The sequence below is a fragment of the Humulus lupulus genome, chromosome 2 (genome assembly GCF_963169125.1).
Source record: "Humulus lupulus chromosome 2, drHumLupu1.1, whole genome shotgun sequence".
NCBI classification, from domain to species: Eukaryota; Viridiplantae; Streptophyta; class Magnoliopsida; order Rosales; family Cannabaceae; genus Humulus; species Humulus lupulus.
The window spans coordinates 286,725,901-286,747,066 of record NC_084794.1 but is presented as its reverse complement, the minus strand read 5'-3'; the positions used below and the strand labels follow the sequence as shown (position 1 = coordinate 286,747,066).

The window sequence follows — 21,166 nt, the reverse complement described above, 5'->3', positions numbered from 1 at the left end:
AGGGAGACGCCACTTAAGGATGGAGATGTTCGAGTTATACCAGAATTTCCAGAGGTATTTTCCCGATGACTTGCCAGGATTGCCGCCAAAGCGAGAAATAGACTTCACGATAGAATTAGTACCGGGCACCGAGCCTATCTCTAAGGCACCATACCGGATGGCACCTACAAAACTCAAGAAGTTAAAGACGCAGCTACAAGAACTCCTAGACTTAGGCCAAGCCATTAACCATGGGGAGCTCCGGTACTATTCGTGAAGAAGAAGGACGGAAGTATGCGGATGTGCATAGACTACCGTGAGCTGAACAAAGTAATGATTAAGAACAAGTACCCGCTACCTTGGATTGACGATTTATTCGATCAACTCCGAGGCGCGACTGTATTCTCTAAGATCGATTTAAGGTCCGGGTATCATCAGCTCAAGGTAAAAGGAGAAGATATTCCTAAGATAGCCTTTAGGACTCGTTATGGACATTACGAGTTGGTTATGTCTTTTGGTCTTGCTAACACACCAGCCGCGTTATGGACTTAATGAATAAGGTCTTCAAGGATTACTTAGATAAATTCGTCGTTGTATTCATCGACGATATCTTAGTATACTCCAAGGATGAAGTAGAGCACGAGGAACATTTGAGGATGATTTTGACGCGATTGAAGGAGCACCAACTCTACGCGAAGTTCAAGAAATGCGAGTTTTGGCTCTCACAAGTGACGTTCCTCGGGCACATCATATCGAAAGACGGAGTTGCAGTAGATCCATCGAAGGTAGAGGCCATGAAGGATTGGCCTAGACCAAAGAACGCGTCAGAAGTAAGAAGCTTCTTAGGGCAAGCAGGTTACTATAGAAAGTTGTAGAGGGCTTTTTCTAAGATAGCCACTCCACACACCAACCTGACCCGGAAGCAACAAAAGTTTAACTGGAACGATAAGTGTGAAGAAAGCTCCCAGTTACTTAAAGATAAGCCTTGCTCAACACCAGTACTTAGTGTACCAACACCCGACGATAAGTTCGTTGTCTAATGCGATGCATCAAAGCTAGGATTGGGAAGCGTGTTGATGCAAAAACGACAAAGTGATAGCCTACGCCTCACGTCAGTTGAAGGAGTATGAACAACGCTATCCAACTCACGATATGGAGTTGGCAGCGGTGGTCGTTGCAAATCTGGCACCATTATCTTTACGGAGGACGGTGCGAGATTTATACGGACCACAAGAGTTTAAAATACTTCTTTACACAGAAGGAGCTCAACATGAGGCAGCGCAGGTGGATAGAATTAGTCAAGGATTACGACTACGAAATCCTATACCACCCAGGGAAGGCGAACGTAGTTGCCGATGCGCTTAGTAAGGAAAAGCTATGGGAACTTAGCAGCCTTATCCGGAATTGAAAAGCCTCTATAGCAGGAGCTTATCAGTGCCGGAATAGATGTGATTATAGGCAAGCTGGCTAACTTGTCTATCCAATCAAATAGGACATACGGATTGGTCAGAGACATGAGAAATCGCTAGCACCACATATGGATGCAGTCAGAGAAGGCAAGACTACAGATTTCTCAATATCCAGACAAGGATTATTGAGATATAAGGATCGGGTATGCGTTCCAGACAATCAAAGTATTAAGAAGACAATCCTAGAAGAAGCGCACAATACCCCGTACTCAGTTCATCCAGGGTCTACCAAGATGACTCATGACATCAAGACAGTCTATTGGTGGCCAGGGATGAAGAAGGACATAGCGGAGTATGTATCTAAGTGTCTGGTATGCCAGCAAGTGAAAGCAGAGAATCAGCGGCCTGCAGGATTATTGCAACCGCTTAGCATACCGGAATGGAAGTGGGACGATATAGCCATGGACTTCGTGACGGGTCTGCCAAAGACGAATAAGCAGCATGATTATGCTTGGATAGTCATAGATAGACTAACCAAGTCGACTCATTTTCTGCCGGTTAAGACTTCTTATACGGCAGACCAATATGCAGACATCTACATCCAAGAGATTGTACGATTGCATGGAATCCCCAAGATGATAATGTCAGATAGAGGATCAGTATTTACGTCAAAATTTTGGAGAAACTTACAGATAGATATGGGTACTAAGTTAAGCCTTAGTACAACTTTCCATCCTCAGACAGATGGGCAGTTTAAGCGTACGATTCAGATCTTAGAGGTATGCTACGCGCGTGTATACTTGATTTCGGAGGATCGTGGAACAAGTACTTACCGCTGATCGAGTTCTCGTACAACAACAGCTACCAGTCAACGATCGGAATGGCATCTTATGAGTTGCTATATGGACGAAGGTACCGATCACCGTTGCACTAGGATGAGGTAGGAGAAAGGCAGCTTCTAAGGCCCGAAGCTGTTAGACAAGCTCAAGAAGCAGTAACGCTTATTAGACAGCGTATGCTGGCTGCTCAAAGCCGTCAGAAAAGCTATGCGGATACCAAGCGACGCGATGTGGAATTCCAAGTTGGAGATCAAGTCTTCTTGAAGATATCTCCTATGAAAGGCGTCAAACGGTTCGGGAAGAAAGGCAAGCTTAGTCCCCGATTCATAGGTCCTTTTAGATATTGGACAAAATGGGAACAGTTGCGTATAGACTAGCCCTACCGCCAGCACTAGCCGATAGTCACAACGTCTTCCACATTTTGATGCTACGCAAATATGTGTCAGACCCATCTCACATCCTCAAGTACGATACCATAGCGCTCCAGAAAGACTTAAGTTACGAGGAACGACCGATTAGCATCCTAGATAGATGGATGAAGTAGTTACGGTCTAAGAGCTTTCCTATAGTCAAAGTCCTATGGAGCAATAGTTCTGAATGCGAGGCAATGTGGGAGTTGGAGGAGGACATGCAAGGCCGGTATCCGGAGTTATGTGATAAGTAAATTTCGAGGACGAAATTCTTTTTAGTAGGGGAGAATTGTAGAGTCCAAGAACTTTACTTAGCTAAGATAGATAGTAGTATGATAGTATTTATAGCATTATCTTTGTTACTTTGGATTTTTGGTTCAGACCGGGAATTATTTGGACACTCATAGTAGTACTTATAGATTTTCTAAGTTTAACCTATAGTTTAAGAATATTAAGTATAACCTAAGGTTTGATTAAAGTGACTGATATTAAGGATTATATTATTACATTATAAGGTTTAGACATCAACCAATAGGATTTTAAGCACATGTTTTGAATGGTAATTAAGGATTAAGATTTTTGAGGATTAAATATAATAAGGAGTAAAGTTTGAATGTTATAGGGTCAGTCAGCAGCTTTGAGTACGTTGAGGGCTTAGTCAAGGCTGTTTACTCCATTCAAACCTAGCTAAAAATGTGTAATTTCGTGTTTAAATATTCAGCGTATGCCGATATATCGCAGCTATAGGGGGCGATATGTCGCAGCACGTAGATACGGAAAACACGAAACGATGCACGGTCGCCTCGGGCATACTGGCCCAGGCGATATATCGCCTACAGGGGGCGATATATCGCCTCCTTCAGCATGGATTCAAACTCTTTTGAATTCATTTCCTTTCAGCCATTCAAACTCCTTCAACAGTCCAGCATCTTGTGAACGAGTCTTCAGCCTCTGCTGAACGATTATTCAAATGATTTTCACCTAAAAAGCCATTATTTTTATTCAAGTAAAATCAAGATATTTTCATTCCCAAACTCTATAAATAGGACCTAGTACCCAGCCATTATTCACCATTTGCTCTAAGTTCAGAAGCTGCTAGTGTTAAGTGAGTGTGAGAGTGTAAACACTTGGTTTGGGGAAAAACTATAAGCTTAAACATCATAAGCTTATCAAACACTTTGGGAAGTGAGTTCTATAGTATTTCGGTGAAGGTTAGATTGATCTTGCAATCTTTGAGGTAAACCCAAAACTCTAGTTCCTTTCTGTATTTTATGTTATTTCCTTTCTCAAAACCTTCTACTCAGTCCCCTAACCTTATTCTTATTTTGGTTAGGGAATCCAAGCTCTTAAGCATATAAGTTGGTAAGTATGTTTTTATGGTTTAGTCTTTCCATCTCTTTCATTTCATCTCCTTTCTTTAGACTCACTCTTTCTTATGGTTTTAGGAGTGTTCCAAAAGTCCCAACTCAGTCCATAATCCCGGTAACTTTGGTAAGGAAAATAGGCTAGAATTAATATGTTATGTGCTTATGTTATCTATATGTTTATGTTATTAAAAGTGTTATGATATGTATATGTGTATGTTTGTAGGCTTGGGCATATGACCCATATGACTAACAAGACCCCAAATGGGTTATGGGCATATGACCTACTTAGCTAGTAGGACCCCATTAACCCCATGGGCATATGCTTGTTTAGTCTATGGGACCCCAAGTAATAATGGCCATTATAATAAGTGAATTATGTGTTATGATATGTCTTTACGTTATTATGAAATTATGTTTATGTTTATGACTATGTGTTAGATTTTCCTTGCTGGGCATTAGGCTCACTCCTTTCTGTTTATGTGCAGGAAAATAAGCTTAGAGGCGGAAAGATTCGTGACGCTTGGAGGATGTGTATCGATGGTGAATGGAGTCAAGGGGCCGAGCGTTATTCGATTCGAGGATGTAGTCTTGTTTATGTTTTTATGGTTTTAGAAGTATTTTCCGCATTTTCTATGTAACCCTTTTTAGTTTTTAAGTTATTTTTGTTTTAAAGACAATGGGTACCCATATCCTACTTATTATTTATGAAAGTAACCTTTGTTTCTACAAGTTTATAATAAATTGTGGTATTTTCGCAAATATATGTTTTAGTAAGAATATGTATGTATAGTTCGATAATGGTCCAAGAGTCTAGATTAGTGGGTCGTTACAACCCCAAAAAGTAAAATTTGCAACATAAAATAAAGACACAAATCAAAATAAAACACACTAAAAAGAAAGATAAAACCTGATTAGTCTTTGGTAGACAAAAGCATCGCTCTCAGGTAAGTCTACCAACTGCATATTTGCGTATTATCCTATATCAAAAATGAATTTTCTTTTATCGTGCATCTCAAAAATAGAAGCGTTAGTAACATTTTCAGGATAAAGAAAATGTTTGGTATCAAAATCGTGAAGGAAATTGTGTGAAAGTTTCATTGTAAATATGTTTATGATTTCCTCAACGATTAAGTCTATCACATCAGTATGATAGCTTCCATTTTTCTTTGGAGTGGTTGGAAGAATTTCGGTATTGGAAAGAGTTTCACTCCAAATGGTAATAACATCATCCTCATCGGGTTTTGAACTAGGAGTAGGGGATGGTGTTATAGCCTCAGGTTGGGATGAGAATTGACTTAAATTATGTGAAATAATAGCATTGGTCAATTCTGAAAGTTGAGTACTAGTTTCCCTAAAATCTTCCACAAATTGTCTATTGAATTCTCTTTGTTCTTCTATAAATGTGTGTAGAGTTTCCTCTAAGGAATTTGTATTAGTGCAGACATTATATGGAGGTTCATGTGGGAAGTTAGGAAAATTTTGCTCAAAATTCATGTGAGGCAGTGCATGGTAGTTGTACTCAAGCTTCCAACTAAAATCTACGGGGTTGGTCCAACTAGAATTATGATTCCTATGGTCGACTCTTTCAAAATCACAATAATGTGCATCATAATCTACCTCGGGAACCTCGTAACTTTCTCTTTCAAACTTATTTTCTAAGACCTCAAGTTCTCGGTATTCTCTTACACTAAGTTTGCATACACTCCTAAAACGGCTAGTACCCTCAGTAGCATTAGAATTATGGTTGTTTCTAACTGAAGGATAATACATTGGAAAATACAGCTCGAAACGTTTCTTCTCTTCATCATTCATTTTTTTTTTAATTTTTAATTTTTGTTTTTTTTTTAAAACAACAATGACAAAAAAAATGAAATACTAAATAAAAATGGACAATAAAAAAATGATAGTGGTTTTTTTTTTTACTTTTTTTTAGGGTAAATAAGATAAATATAAAAAAAAATCCTAGAGAAATATACAAAAAAGAAAAGGATAGAATTACTTACCTCTTTTACAAAATTTATTGAAAAACTTTTTTTTTTCACTATTATCCCCCGGCAACGGCGCCAAAATTTGTTTAACGCCCAAACGTGACTTCCACTTAGCGGTGGTTATAGTATAGATCGGGCGGTCGATTCCACAAGGAGGCAAAGAAATAAAGTTAATCAATAAATAAAGTTTAGAGATAAATAATATGAAGAAAATAGAATGTATCACTCCTCCTCACCTCGAATTATTGTTTTGAAGCTAGAAAGATCGATAAAGGGTCGTGAGTCTTGATAGTTTTCTCACAGTCGTCATTGATGGAGGTGGCCACCAATGAACTAGCTACGGGAGTAGACTTCCATCAATGAAGGGAGCACATGCACCCATTAGTCGCCTTTGAATCATTGTCAAATGCGGTGCATGTGCTTTGTTGCCGTCCAACTCCATCGTTCCACTATTATCTTACACAATACAAGAAAGTAATCCAAAAATAGAAAAGTCAGTGAAACCAAATATTAATATCCAAACCCTAAACATCCAAACCCTAAACTCATAAAATGAATAAAGAGAATAATAAAAAAAAAAATCCAAACACTAAATACAAAAGGTTAATGCATAAACACCTAATCTTTAAGATTTTAACCAAATATGTTTGCTCCATTAGGTAGAGGGTTGAGGCTAGGATTTGGAAGAATAAAAAGAAGTGACCAAAATGGATGAGAAGAGGACTAACGGAGGAGAGAGAGAGAGTGAAATATAAGTTTTTTTTTTCTTTTATTTATATTTTAAAACATGATTATTTTAGGTTTCAATTTTTTCAAATAATTTCATATAAATTTAAATTTTATTAAATTATAAATTTTGAAAATAATATTGACCAAGTTCGAGATTAAATAACCATTTTTAATTATTTGACAAAATAATATATCGAAAAAAGAAATTTTTTTTTTTCTTCTAATTAGAAAGAGAGGGAGCTATAATGATATATTCCCTAAATTGTTTACCTACCATAAAAGAGTAAAATTATTATATATTTTTTATTAGAAAGGTAAGGATTAATTTTTTATTTTAGTGAGCATAATATTTAATTTTTAAAACTGTAGCAATTAGTGAGGTATACTTGGAATTTTAATTAAATATCAAGTCAAGTGGTGTATAGCTTTTAACATAAAAACTTGAGTGAGGTGCCCACTAAACCCCTCCCAAGTTCTCAACGCTTAAGTATAATAATAACACCTTCCACTGTCAGTATAATAATAACACCTTCCACTGCAGACATCATCATATAGCAGATAAAATTATAAACTAATTATAGAAGTTTCTCAAGGAGGAAACCTCTTCAAAAATAGGCGTATGCCACTAATTGCGGCGAACACACGGTATTCTTTAGTAAAAGGCGAAAGAATAGTTCGCTTTGTGTTCAGCGCGCGGCTGCGTGAGTTTAACCGAATGAAGAGTTGTGGTCTTATAGGAGTTGGTTTAGTTGGATTATATTATTTTGTTCTCATGTGGGATTTTTTCACTAAGGCTTTACGACAATATCAAGTCACGAGTCTTGTATCTCATATAGACTTATACTACTGCTGCTAATCTCTTGGGAATAATCAGACATTATATGAATCTCACCTTTAAAAATCAAATACTATGAATCTCATATTCATTGTTATTAATGAAATATTTTATATGCTCAATCAAAATAAGAAATGTGAAATTTTTGGCTTAAAGATCCCTTAATTGAAAAAGATTATTTCAAACTTTTTTTGAACTAATATACCTGTAATAAATTTTAGTTAGATTATCTTTTCTAATTTTCTATCACAAACTCTTTTTCTCTCTATTTCGAAGTATCTCCCACAATGTCGATCTTTCTAATTTGTTATCGCCAAATAATGCAAATAATTAAATATAGTTTCCATATTGTCTTGTGTAATTATACAATATATGTATGAATTAGTGTAATACTAATTCTCGCTCTCTTTACGATAGGTTTCTCTCCTCTCAGTATTGAAGACTCCGATAGATTGGGTTCAAAGTAGCAATATGGCTCCCGGTTTTTATCATCTTCCACAATGAATGATGAAGAACTCACAGTATTGTACAATACACTTGACATTGATGATGATGGAAATGATGTTATTCAAGCTGATATTGAAGCATCATTCCATGAGAAAGGAATGCCAAATGTTGCCAAATTCTTGTAGGATATGTGGCTACTAATAAACTTGGTAACTTGGACATGTAGTTTTTTTTTTTCCAATTTTCTAATAATAAGTAAGTTATTTATTTTTTTTATATTATTTTATTCTCTCTTTCTAAATGAGTTCCATTGAGTTCTTAAATTAGTTTGGGAAGGAAAATAGATATACTTATAAAATTTACAAAAAGAATAATTTGGTGGGATTATACTATTTTAACTAATTTTGTTTAAATAAAAATTAGATCTATTATTTTGTCAAGTAGTTTAAAATAGTCTACTAATCTCAAATTTGGTCAAATTATTTCTAATAATGCCTTTATTACTCTACAACTAAATTTTACTATAAACTTATAAAATTATGCCATCATATTTAAATTTTAAAATAAAAAATAAAAACAAAGAAATTATCTCAATCTCTCCCTCTTTCCTTTATCCTCACTCCCCACACACACTCTCTCCTCCATCCATCTCTCTTTCTCCTATCCTAGAATCCCCTCAGGATTATTTTAGGGCTTCTCCATTAGGGGCCCAACCCAACTTACACAATATGTCACTCCTCACCTCCAACTTTTGTTTTGAAATTGAAAAGAAAGGGTTGTGTCTCGATAGTTTGTTTGTTAAGAACAGAGTTATGCCCATTATTGTGTAATTACCTCTGTAGCTAAATGTAATCAAGTCACCTAAACATTTGTTAATTGTATTGTTTTATTTCTGTTATCAGTGGTCGGGTGGTTACCAACACTAGGGCCACTTGTCAATATGTAATTGGTTCTTGTATTCCTTTATCAGAGTATAAATGCATCTTGTTCCCCTCAGCCACAATTGTGCTGAGTCTTGCCATTACTGCTCCCTGCCTTTTTAGAAACTTTATCTTGGTATCAGAGCGCCAGGCTTGTACCCATGTCCTCCCAGTCGCAGACTCCATTGGCCACCACCACGGCAGCAGCAGGTGCTGCTAGCTCTTCTACTGTACCTCCTCAAACCTTTACCCAGCCTTTCAATACCCTTAATCAACCGTTTCCTTTGAAGCTGCACCGTAAAAATTATGTGCTATGGAAGACCATGGTGTCTACGGTGATTAGAGGTCACCGACTGGATGGCTTCGTCAATGGAACTCGACCCTGTCCCCCTGAGTACATTTCAGCTCCAACAACAGGTGAAGGAGAACCAGGTTTCGGAGTGACAATCAACCCAGACTTTGAGCAATGGATAGTTGGAGATCAACTACTAATGGGATGGCTATATAGCTCTATGACCGAAGGGATAGCAACGGAAGTTATGGGCTGTGAGTCTGCAGCTGCACTCTGGAAGGCACTTGAGAACTTGTACGGGGCTCATTCAAAGTCTAAAATGGATGAGACGAGGACTTTGATTCAGACCACGAGGAAAGGGACAATGTCGATGGAGGAGTATTTGAAGCAGAAGAAAAGCTGGTCCGATTCTCTAGCTCTAGCAGGGGAGTCGTACCCAGAACGTCAACTCATCTCTAATGTAACCTCTGGATTAGATATTGAGTACTTACCCATCGTCTTGCAGATAGAAGCCCGTGAATCAACCACTTGGCAAAAGCTGCAAGGAATTTTGCATGAATTTGACAACAAAATGGAGCGCCTCCAGAATCTGAGTATCAACGCTGGGACCAAACCCAGTCACCCACTAATTTCTCCAAGTGCAAATGTAATGAATCGGTCCACATTCAATCGGGGTAGAGGCAGCAACAGTTATCACTCAGCACCACATAACTCAAACAACTTTCGTGGTAATTACACTCGTGGAGCAAGTAATGGAGGACAAGGACGAGGAGGTCGTTCAAATGGACCCAAACCCACTTGTCAAGTTTGTGGGCGTTATGGGCACTCTGCAGCAATATGCTACAACATATTTGATGAATCCTACATGGGTTCGGATCCAAAAGCCAACAACCAGATCAACCAAAAACAGAACCCATCAGCTGCTGCCTACATTGCATCGCCTGAAGTGGTGGATAGTGAAGCCTGGTTCATAGATAGTGGAGCAAGCAATCATGTGACGGCAGATGAAAGCAACATGGGCCAGAAACAAGAGTATGGTGGTAAGGAAAAGCTGGTTATAGGTGATGGTAAACAACTAAACATCTCACATCTTGGTACTAGCAAATTAAATACAAATACTGGGTCGAAAACTTTGCTGTTGAATAACATGCTTCTTGTTCCATCTATTGCCAGAAATTTGATTAGTGTATCTAGTTTAACAGCTGATAATGATGTATTCCTGGAATTTTATTCTGGTTGTTGTTTTGTGAAGGACAAAGTAACAAGGAAGGTGCTGCTGGAAGGAGTGCTTAGAGATGGACTCTACCAGTTCAAATCGTCACCCTCAAAATCTGGTTGTAATCAAAAACACCCTTTGTATTTCTCAGGTGTCTCAAGTATGTCAAAATAAAGAGTTGCTAAGCCAACCAATGTCTTTGTTTCCAAGAAGGATGTGTGGCATAGGCGTCTAGGCCACCCCTCGTCTAAAATTCTCAAAGCTGTCTGTGATTCTCAAAATGTAAAACTGTCAAAAGATGAAATAGAAAATTTATGTGAAGCTTGCCAGTTTGGCAAGTCACATGCCTTACCCTTTAAATTGTCTACTTTTAGAGCTTCTAAGGTGCTTGAGTTGATTCATACTGATCTGTGGGGACCTGCCCCAATTGCATCTAATACTAATTTCAGATTCTACATACATTTCATTGATGATTTTAGTAGGTTCACTTGGCTTTACCCTTTAAAACACAAGTCAGATGCACTAAATGCCTTTGTTGAGTTTAAAGCATTTGCTGAAAATCAATTTGAAACTAAGATTAAAAGCATCAAATGTGACTGGGATGGTGAATATCAGGTGTTCGAAAATCTTGTTAAAACCAATGGTATCCATTTCCAACATTCTTGTCCACATACTTCAGCTCAAAATGGCAGAGCTGAAAGAAAACACAGACACATAGTAGAAATGGGACTAACCCTCCTTGCACAAGCCAAAATGCCACTCAAATTCTGGGTAGATGCCTTCCAAACCTCAGTCTATCTAATAAATAGACTTCCAACTCCAGTTCTGCAGGGAAAATCACCTTTTGAGACTCTTTACTGTAGGAAACCCGATTATAAGCAAATTAAAACCTTTGGTGCTGCATGTTACCCATGTATAAGACCTTATCAAAGCCATAAGTTCCAGTTTCACTCTTTGAAATGTGTAAATTTGGGGTTCAATGACTCATATAGAGGATACAAATGTCTTAGTACAACTGGGCGTATATACATATCAAGAAACGTTGTTTTTAATGAAAAAGAGTTTCCATTTGAGAGTGGGTTCCTGAATACATTGGCACCAGAAAAACAACTTGTCATTCATAATGAGTCATGGTCTCAACTCCCTAATATACATTTCAGTCCATATAGTCAGGTATCCTTAAACAAGCCTCATTCTTCACCATCTCGGGCATCTCCTGAAGGCGCGGCACCTTCCCAACAAGAGGTAAGCAACTCTATCTCTGTAAGTGAAGCTCTTGATGTGGTTGATCATGGCTTTGTAGTGCCCGAAACAGCCCAGAATGAAGCCCAAAATATCGAAACTCTTGCTGAAACTACTGAACAGATTACTGAAGCAGGTGCTCGGGTTGAAGGAGAAATGACTAGCAAGAAGCCATCACACCCAATGATAACTAGAGCCAAAGCAGGCATCTTCAAACCGAAGACATACTTGTGTGAATCAAAGTGGACAGAACAAGATGAAGAACCAGAAAGTGTGACTGAAGCACTTAAGCATGCAGGCTGAAGAAAAGCCATGGAGGACGAAATTGAAGCACTAAAGGCCAACAAAACATATTCCCTTGTTCCAAGACAACACAATCAGAATTTAATTGGCTGCAAATGGGTACTAAAAATAAAGAGAAATGCAGATGGGTCATTCCAGAGATATAAGGCACGAATGGTAGCAAAAGGTTATCACCAAAGAGCAGGGGTAGATTATGGAGAGACCTTCAGTCCAGTCATAAAAGCATCCACAGTCAGAGTAATTCTAAGTATAGCCGTATCAAGATGTTGGGAAATCAGACAAATAGATATCAATAATGCCTTCCTAAATGGGCATATTGAAGAGGATATATATATGAGGCAGCCAGAGGGCTTCGAAGACCCAAAACAACCTGACCATGTGTGTAAGCTACACAAATCTTTGTATGGGCTGAAACAAGCCCCAAGGGCCTGGTTTGATAAGTTGAAGAGCACATTGTTGGAGTGGAAATTTCAGAACTCAAGAGCAGATACCTCCTTGTTTTTCTACATAGACAGCAAAGTCATCATCTTGGTGTTGATTTATGTGGATGACATCATAGTCACTGGGAACAACAATCATAAACTGGATGAATTTATTCAGCTGCTGAACAAGAACTTTGCTCTGAAAGATCTAGGAGAGCTACGGTTCTTCCTGGGACTAGAAGTCGAAAGAGATGTGACTGGTCTATATCTCACTCAAACAAAGTATATTGATGAACTGTTGAAACGAAATAACCTGCAACACCTCAAACCGTGTCCAACACCCACGGCTTCAGGAAAAACTCTATCTCTAACAGATGGTCAAGAAATGACAAATCCCACGGTTTACAGAAGCTTGATTGGTGCCTTGCAATACCTGTGTAACACTCGGCCAGACATAAACTACGCAGTAAATACTCTTAGCCAGTTCCTTAAGGCTCCAACCGATGCTTATTGGAAGGCAGCCAAGAGGATCTTGAGATATTTGAAAGGCACTCGCACGCTCGGACTACACATTTGTTGCAGTGACAGAATGAACATCACAGGGTACTCAGATGCGGATTGGGCCAGCAATGTAGACGATCGAAAGTCAGTGGGAGGCTATTGTGTTTACCTAGGAGATTCACTAATATCCTGGTTGTTGACTGTGTTTTTAGCCAACGACGTGAGAACGTCAAATACGACAAGCCTTCAAGAGAAATCAAAACGACAACAGACGGTATCAACAAGAAAAGTAAAGAACACAGGAGATTTTTATAGTGGTTCAGCCCCGATTGTCGGTAATAGCCTAATCCACTTAGAGTTGTGATTTATAAATCTATACTCAAGATCAGATGGACTATGCCAACTGAGTTTCTTCAGTATAAATTGTGAAAATACAAGAATTCTCTCTAATTTCAGCACTTTCTCTCTCTAGAATAGACAGACCCAATTTTATCTCTCTAGAAAGAATAAGCAGAAGCAGCCCCCTTCTCATCCCATCAGCTCTCTATTTATAGAGATGGGATCCTCAACTGATATCCCCTTATAATAGGGATATTTTATTATATTTATTACATTTATATTACAAATAAACATTCAAAATTCAAAATGTAACAAATTCCCCATTTGTGGGAAGAATGAGAGATTCCCGCGCATGTTGTTGAAGTTGTGTCTGACTTAGTCTCCTCTAGCTAGTTGGTCCACCTCCTACTCACTACCCATGCAAGTGCTGGTTAAACATGCATGGTGGTAGGATATGCATGGTGGTAGGACATGCTTTGGGTGGGTTGAACGTGCATGGTTCTCCTCGAACATGTACTCTCCTCTAGCATGCCATGTTCCTCCTTGAACCAATCTCCTTGGCTTCTCCTCGGACCAAGGTGGTCCGAGGCAACTTCCTTGGCACCTCACCTTGAACGACATTGAGGCAACCTCACCTTGGACAACATTGAGGCAACCTCACCTTGGAAAACATTGAGGCAACCTCACCTTGGACAACATTGAGGGAACCCCACCTTGGACAACATTGAGGGAACCCCACCTTGGACAACATTGAGGCAACCTCCTTTAGCATCTCCCAAACATGTCCGATCGAACATTGTATAGACTTTCCTTATGAAAGTCTAAGTCTCCATTCTCTTGCATGAGACTCCTCCTCCTTAGCTATTTACCTTGGGCACGTTCGAGCCAACACTTAGAAAACCTTGGGAGGCTTACCTCCTACACACCCTTGGGGTCTCCTAGGACCACACCCTCCTTGGGGTCTCCTAGGACCACCCTCTTAGCCCTCCTAGGAGGCACTCTCCTAGATGCATTCTCCTTAGCCTCCTAGGATGCATTCTCCAATTTTTGGGTATAACACTGGTCTTCAAAGAAACAAGCAGCAGTATCCAGATCTAGTACAGAATCTGAATATAGAGCTCTTGCTAATGTGAGTGCAGAAATCACTTGGATAGAATCCTTACTCAGAGAATTAAAGTTTCCTCAGCCAGAGAAACCAGTTACCTGGTGTGACAACACAAGTGCAAGTGCCCTTGCTTCAAATCCGGTCTACCACGCAAGAACAAAACATATTGAGTTGGACATTCATTATGTTCGGGACAAGGTGCTCAAACAAGAACTTGAGGTTCGGTATATACCATCTGTAGAGCAGATAGCAGATTGTATGACAAAGGGTCTACCTCATGCTCGGTTTCACTATCTCATCTCCAAACTTGGTGTGAAGACTTCACCCTCACGTTTGAGGGAGGGTGTTAAGAACAGAGTTATGCCCAATATTGTGGAATTACCTCTGTAGCTAAATGTAATCAAGTCACCTAAACATTTGTTAATTGTATTGTTTTATTTCTGTTATCAGTGGTCGGGTGGTTACCAACACTAGGGCCACTTGTCAATATGTAATTGGTTCTTGTATTCCTTTATCAGAGTATAAATGCATCTTGTTCCCCTCAGCCACAATTGTGCTGAGTCTTGCCATTACTGCTCCCTGCCTTTTTAGAAACTTTATCTTTGTTCACATGAAGATATTTTCATTCCTAAACTCTATAAATAGGACCTAGTACCCAGCCATTTATTCATTCTTCAAGCTAAGTTCAAAGGCTGCAAAGTTGCTAGGTTATTGTGAGAGTGTAAACACTTGGGTTGGGGATCATAAGCTTGATCACTATAAGCTTACCAAACACTTGGGAAGTAAGGTTTATTCGCATTTCGGTTCAAGGTTTAGATTGGTCATATAAGTCTTCAAGGTATTTCCAAAACTCTAGTTCAATTGGTATTATTTTCTTTAAGTTCTCATAGTCTTCTACTCAGCATTTTAACATTATTCTTTATTCTTGGCTAGGAAATCTAAAATCTTGCACATAAGTTTTTGTTAAGTATATGCTCAATGGTATAGTTCTTCCATTCTTTTCATCTCATTCTCTTTAGTATACTCACTCTCCCATTTATGGTTTTTAGGAGTATTCCAAAGTCCCAAAATCTGTTCTCATAACCCGGTAATTTGGTAAGGAAAATAGGATAGGATTTATGTGTTATATGATTTTATATGTTATCTTATGATTTTATGTTATGTAATATTCTATGCTAAGTATGTTTGTAGACTTGGGCATATGACCTATACAACTAACAAGCCCCAAATAGATTATGGGCATATGACTTGCTTAGCTAGCAAGCCCCACTAATCTAATGGGCATATGACTTGTTTAGTTTATGGGACCCCAAGTAATAATGGCCATTATAGTATGTATGTGACACAAGTGTTATGATATGTTTTATGTTTCTTTATGAAATTTATGTATATGGTTTATGTGTTAGATTTTCTTTGCTGGGCATTAGGCTCACTCATTTTTGTTTATATGTGCAGGAAAATAGCTTTAGTGGCAGGAAAGGTTCTTGGTAGTTTTGGGCATGTGTATTGAGGCAGAATGGATTCAAAGAGCCGAGAGTTTCGATTCGAGGATGAAGTCTTTACTTATGTTTTTATGTGTATTTTTTCGCACTTATTTATGTAATCTCTTTTAATTACAATTATGTTATGTGTTGATTTTAAAACAATGGGATCTCACATCCTAACTTAAATTTTATGTAGGTTTAACCTTTATTTTTACAAGTTTTTAATAAAGTTATGATCTTTTCACTTGTAAGTTCTATTACGATTAAGGTCTATGTGTAGTTTTCATTAATGGTCCAAAGTCTAGAGTAGTTGGGTCATTACAACTTCTGCCACTAGCCACCTTCAACCCATATTTTGTGGGTAGTGTGCCTTGCAAATTACTATTTTGAGCTTTAAAGTTCACACTTTATGGTATTTTAGAAAAATGACATTTTGACCATGCACCAAAATAACTAGGTTAATATTTATAATAAGATTTGATTATTCAAAATCATATTTTATTATTAATATTTCAGATTTATTTTGTAAACCTCATTTTGTTGTTTAATTTCTTTTTAGTTATTTTCTCCCTCTATAAATAGAGACTTTTTCTACACGATTGGTATGTAATTTTTAGAGTAAGGAAACTATAGCAAAATTTCTACTAACTTTCTTCTCATATTTTCTTCTTAGAATTTTGTGAGAGTCATGAGCATAGTGGCCTAATCTTCCTAGGAAGGTTAGGGATGATTTCATATGCTAGTGATGTTATTTTGCTACTTTGATTTACTATGTTCTTAATGTAATATATTTGAGTTATTTATGTTCTTTCATCTCCATCTCTATTTTGTTATCTTTATTTACTTATGCTAATAGTGTATAGGATTAGTCATGCTCTTTCTATGTGCTTCTAATTAGTAAAAGTAATATTGATACATAATTTTATGTATAATATTCTATTGCATTATTGCCCTTGGGTATTTTGTCATTTTTAGAAGAACTTTATAACTCAAATGAACTTTTGTTAGAAAAGAATATGGACTTTAATGTTAGATTTTCCAAGTAAATGTTGGGATGTAAACTATTTACTTGTGTATTTTTGTAAATCAAGTAACTAAGTAACCAAACAAGCATATTGATGATTCTTGAAACCTTTCTATTTCTCAAACTCTTGATTACACATTACTTTTATTTCACTTATCTCACTTTACCATTTCATCAAAAAGACAATACCAAAATCTCAAATCTCTTTTCATTTCCATTTTTTATTTATTTCATGTTACTAACTTTTTGTGTTATTTTCTACTAATCTTTTGGTTTTAGGTTACCTCCTTGTGGATCGACCGCCCGATTTTACTACAACTATCGCTTAGTGATAGTCACATTTTGGGCGTTAAACAAGAAACTATAGCAAAATTCTTCTCACTTTCTTCTCATATTTTCTTCTTAGAATTTTATGAGTGGCATAATCTTCCTAGGAAGGTTAGGGATGATTCCATATGTTAGTGATGTTATTTTGCTACTTTGATTTACTATGTTCTTAATGTAATGTATTTGAGTTATTTATGTTCTTTCATCCTCATCTCGATTTTGTTATCTTTATTTACTTGCCATAATAGTATATAGGATTAGCCATGCTCTTTCTATGTGCTTTTAATTAGTAAAAGTAATATTGATACATAATTTATGTCCAATCTTCTATTGCATTATTGCCCTTAGGTATTTTGTCATTTTTAGATTTTTCATAAGATTAACATTGTGTTTTTAAAGTAAAGAACTTTATAACTCAAATGTACTTTTGTTAGAAAATAATATGGACTTTAATATTAGATTTTCCAAGTAAATATTGGGATGTGAACTATTTACTTGTGCATTTTTGTAAATCAAGTAACCAAGTAACTAAACAAGCATATGAATGATTCTTGAAACCTTTCTATTTCTCAAACTCTTGATTACCCTTACTTTTATTTCACTTATCTCATTTTATCATTTCATCAAAAAGACAATACCAAAATCTCAAATCTCTTTTCATTTCCATTTTTTATTTATTTCATATTACTAACTTTTTGTGTTATTTTCTACTAACACTTTGGTTTTAGGTTACCTCTTTGTGGATCGACCGTCTGATCTGTACTACAACCACCACTTAGTGGTTGTCATAATTTCGGCGTTAAACAATAAGGTGTAATCAAGAGTTGAGAAGTAGAAAGGTTTCAAGAATCATCCATATGTTTGTTTGGTTACTTAGTTACTGGATTTACAAAACTACACAAGTAGTTCACATCCCAACATTTACTTGGAAAATCTAACATTAAAGTCCATATTCTTTTCTAACAAAAGTCCATTTGAGTTATAAAGTTATTTACTTTAGGAGCACAATGCTAATCTTATAAAAAATCTAAAAATGACAAAATACCCAAGGGCATAATAAAGCAATAGAAGATTAGACATAAAATTATTTATCAATATTACTTTTACTAATTAGAAACACATAGAAAGAGCATGACTAATCCTATATATTATTAGCACAAGTAAATAAAGATGAGGTTGAAATAACATAAACAACTCAAATGCATTATATTAAGAACATAGTTAATCAAAGTAGCAAAATAACATCACTAGCATATGGAATCATCTCTAACCTTCCTAAGAAGATTAGGCAATTATGCTCATCATTCTCACAAAATTCTAAGAAGAAAGTGAGTATAAATTTTGTTATAGTTTCTTTACTCTCAAAATTACATACCAAATGTGAAATAAGAGTCCCTATTTATAGAAGAAAAGAATGATTAAAAAGAAATTAAACTACAAATTGAGCTTACAAAATAAATATGAAATATTAATAATAAAATATGATTTTGAAAAATCAAATCTTATTACTAATATTACCTTAGCTATTTTAGTGAATGGTAATTTTACCCCATTTTTCTAAACCAACACAAAATGTGAGTTTTAGAGCTCAAAATGGAAGAGTCCAAGGCCCAAAGTGCACACAAAATGGGTTGAGTGGCAGCAGGTGGCATTGACCATTTCCAGCCAATTGGAGGAGGCCACGTGGATGCTCAAAAGCTTAGGGAAATGCCTTGTTTGACCGGGTCAATGCGGGTGGGTTGTTGGGTGAGCAGGCGCGGGTCACCGGCCGAAGCTGGACGGGTGGCTCGCGGGTCATGCACGGGTCCGAGTCGGGCAGAGAGGCGGGTGGTGGGGCCATGCGCGGGTCAGGCTGGGGTGGCTGGACGCGTGGCGCGAGCTGGAGACTGTCAGGTGGCACGCTGGAAAGAGGCAAGGCAGTTGGAGTGTTGGGCTTGGGCCAAACGAGCATGGGCTATTTCACTTCAAAAATGCCCTTTTTTTTCTTTCTTCAATTCTCTTACTGTTTTCTTTCTTTGTTTCCAAGTACCAAAAATATCAATTAACTACTATAAAATAAAATAAAATAAATTTTAATTAATATTTTTATTTATAAATTAAATTAAAATTTAATTTATAAATAAAAATATTAATTAAAATTTAATTTATTTTAACTATTAAAATTAATAAATGTGTATTTTTGAACACTAATTAATTCCACATCTCGATTTCACAATCTAGAACTACTTCGGTTTAAATGTTCCCCTCTCGATTAATAATTCTCACAATCTAAATAAAGCCTTAATTATAATAATATACTGCATCTCAATATATAATTGACAATTATAGCATCAATAAACTAACCAAAGTAGAACACAAACAATATGTCTAGAATCACGAGGAAACACAAGAACAAAATATACTGTGAATGAGTGTAGAATCAGGCATTCATCATATATTCCATAGTTTGTTTACCCAACCAAAATTATTATATATTTTTTATGACAGATATAAGGATTTTATTAAACTTTTATTTGAGTGAGCATAATATTTAATTTCGACTGTAAATTTATATTCATACATGATTATGTGGTAAACATGTTATGAGTTCAATCTCATTAAAGTAAATAAAAACAGCTATGAATGTATTCTTCCGTTTTATTAATTAAAACAATTTTAAAACTGATTATAGAAGTTCCTCTAACGAGGAACCTCTCCAAAAATAGGCGTATGCCACTAATTGCGGCGAACACACGGTATTCTTTAGTAAAAGGCGAAAGAATAGTTCGCTTTGTGCTCACCGCGTGGCTGCGTGAGTTTAAGAGTACGAAGAGTTGTGGTCTTATAGGAGTTGTCTGTCTTGTATTCTATTATCTGTTTCCCATGTGGGATTTTTTCACGAAGGCTTAACGATAATATCAAGTCACTAACGTCTTGTAGCTCGTATAGACCTATATCACTGCTAATCTCTTGGAATATAAATGTTTTAGAATCAGAGATTATAAACCAAATTAATTGTAAGAACATCACTATATATGTATCAAATTACTATGAATCTCACCTTAACAAAAAAAATGTCTCTCGGGATAACTCTTACAAAAATTAAAAAGTTTCTTTCCGAATAAGTTATGCAATAATAATTTTTAGTAAACATCTTATTCAATAATTTATTTAAAAGCAACAACTATAAATTAAAGATGATAAAACTCAATTTTTAGGTTTTTCTAAATATAATTTTTTAATTTTTTTAAATAATTTATTTATTATATATTACTCAAAATAAAAATAATTAAAATAAACAATATTTAATTCTTAAATATTTTTTTTCAAAAGTATTTTTATAATTTATATTTATTAGTTATTATTTTGTTTTAATAAGTTTAAATTAACAAACTACTTTAATATAAAGTTTATTATACACTAACATTATTTTTGTATCTCATAATATTTTTAAATTATAATTTATCAATTTTATGTTTTAGGAAAAAAATAATAATTAAAGACATACAAAGTGAGAGATTTGAGATGATTAAGTTTTACATATTTGTGATTATATCATTAACAAGATATAATACCATTATCTTTATAATTCGAATTTTAGCTACATCGACTAGTTATAATATATATACACACAACAATATATATTATATAATATAATATAATATTTTTATTTATAGCCACTTTATTAGTCTTGTAAAAAACATATGTCATTTAAAAATATGAATTATTTTTAATAAAATAAAATAAATAAGACATCTTGATACGATTTTTCCAACTCACAACACTTTAAAAAATGTAATTTACCTAACACTCATTAATTTTTCCCCACAACACAGCTGCACCTGCTTTTCCCCACAACACATCTGTACCAAACTGACCATAAATATACTATGAATATCATATTCATTGTTATTAATAGGGATATTTGCGGCAAAAATACCTAAGTTTTTACTTTATAACACTTATGTACCTAAATCTTTTTTTTTTGCGGCTAAAATATCTTCCGTCA

General features: G+C 36.0%; 2 non-coding genes across 2 annotated transcripts; both read right to left on the bottom strand.

Moving 5' to 3' along the window:
- Positions 1-7,303: 7,303 nt before the first annotated feature.
- LOC133820406 (U5 spliceosomal RNA) lies at positions 7,304-7,420 on the bottom strand. The gene has a single exon (XR_009886817.1). It is a non-coding gene; the product is annotated as a U5 spliceosomal RNA (small nuclear RNA).
- A 12,430-nt stretch (positions 7,421-19,850) lies between these two features.
- LOC133820403 (U5 spliceosomal RNA) lies at positions 19,851-19,967 on the bottom strand. The gene has a single exon (XR_009886814.1). It is a non-coding gene; the product is annotated as a U5 spliceosomal RNA (small nuclear RNA).
- Positions 19,968-21,166: the final 1,199 nt, after the last annotated feature.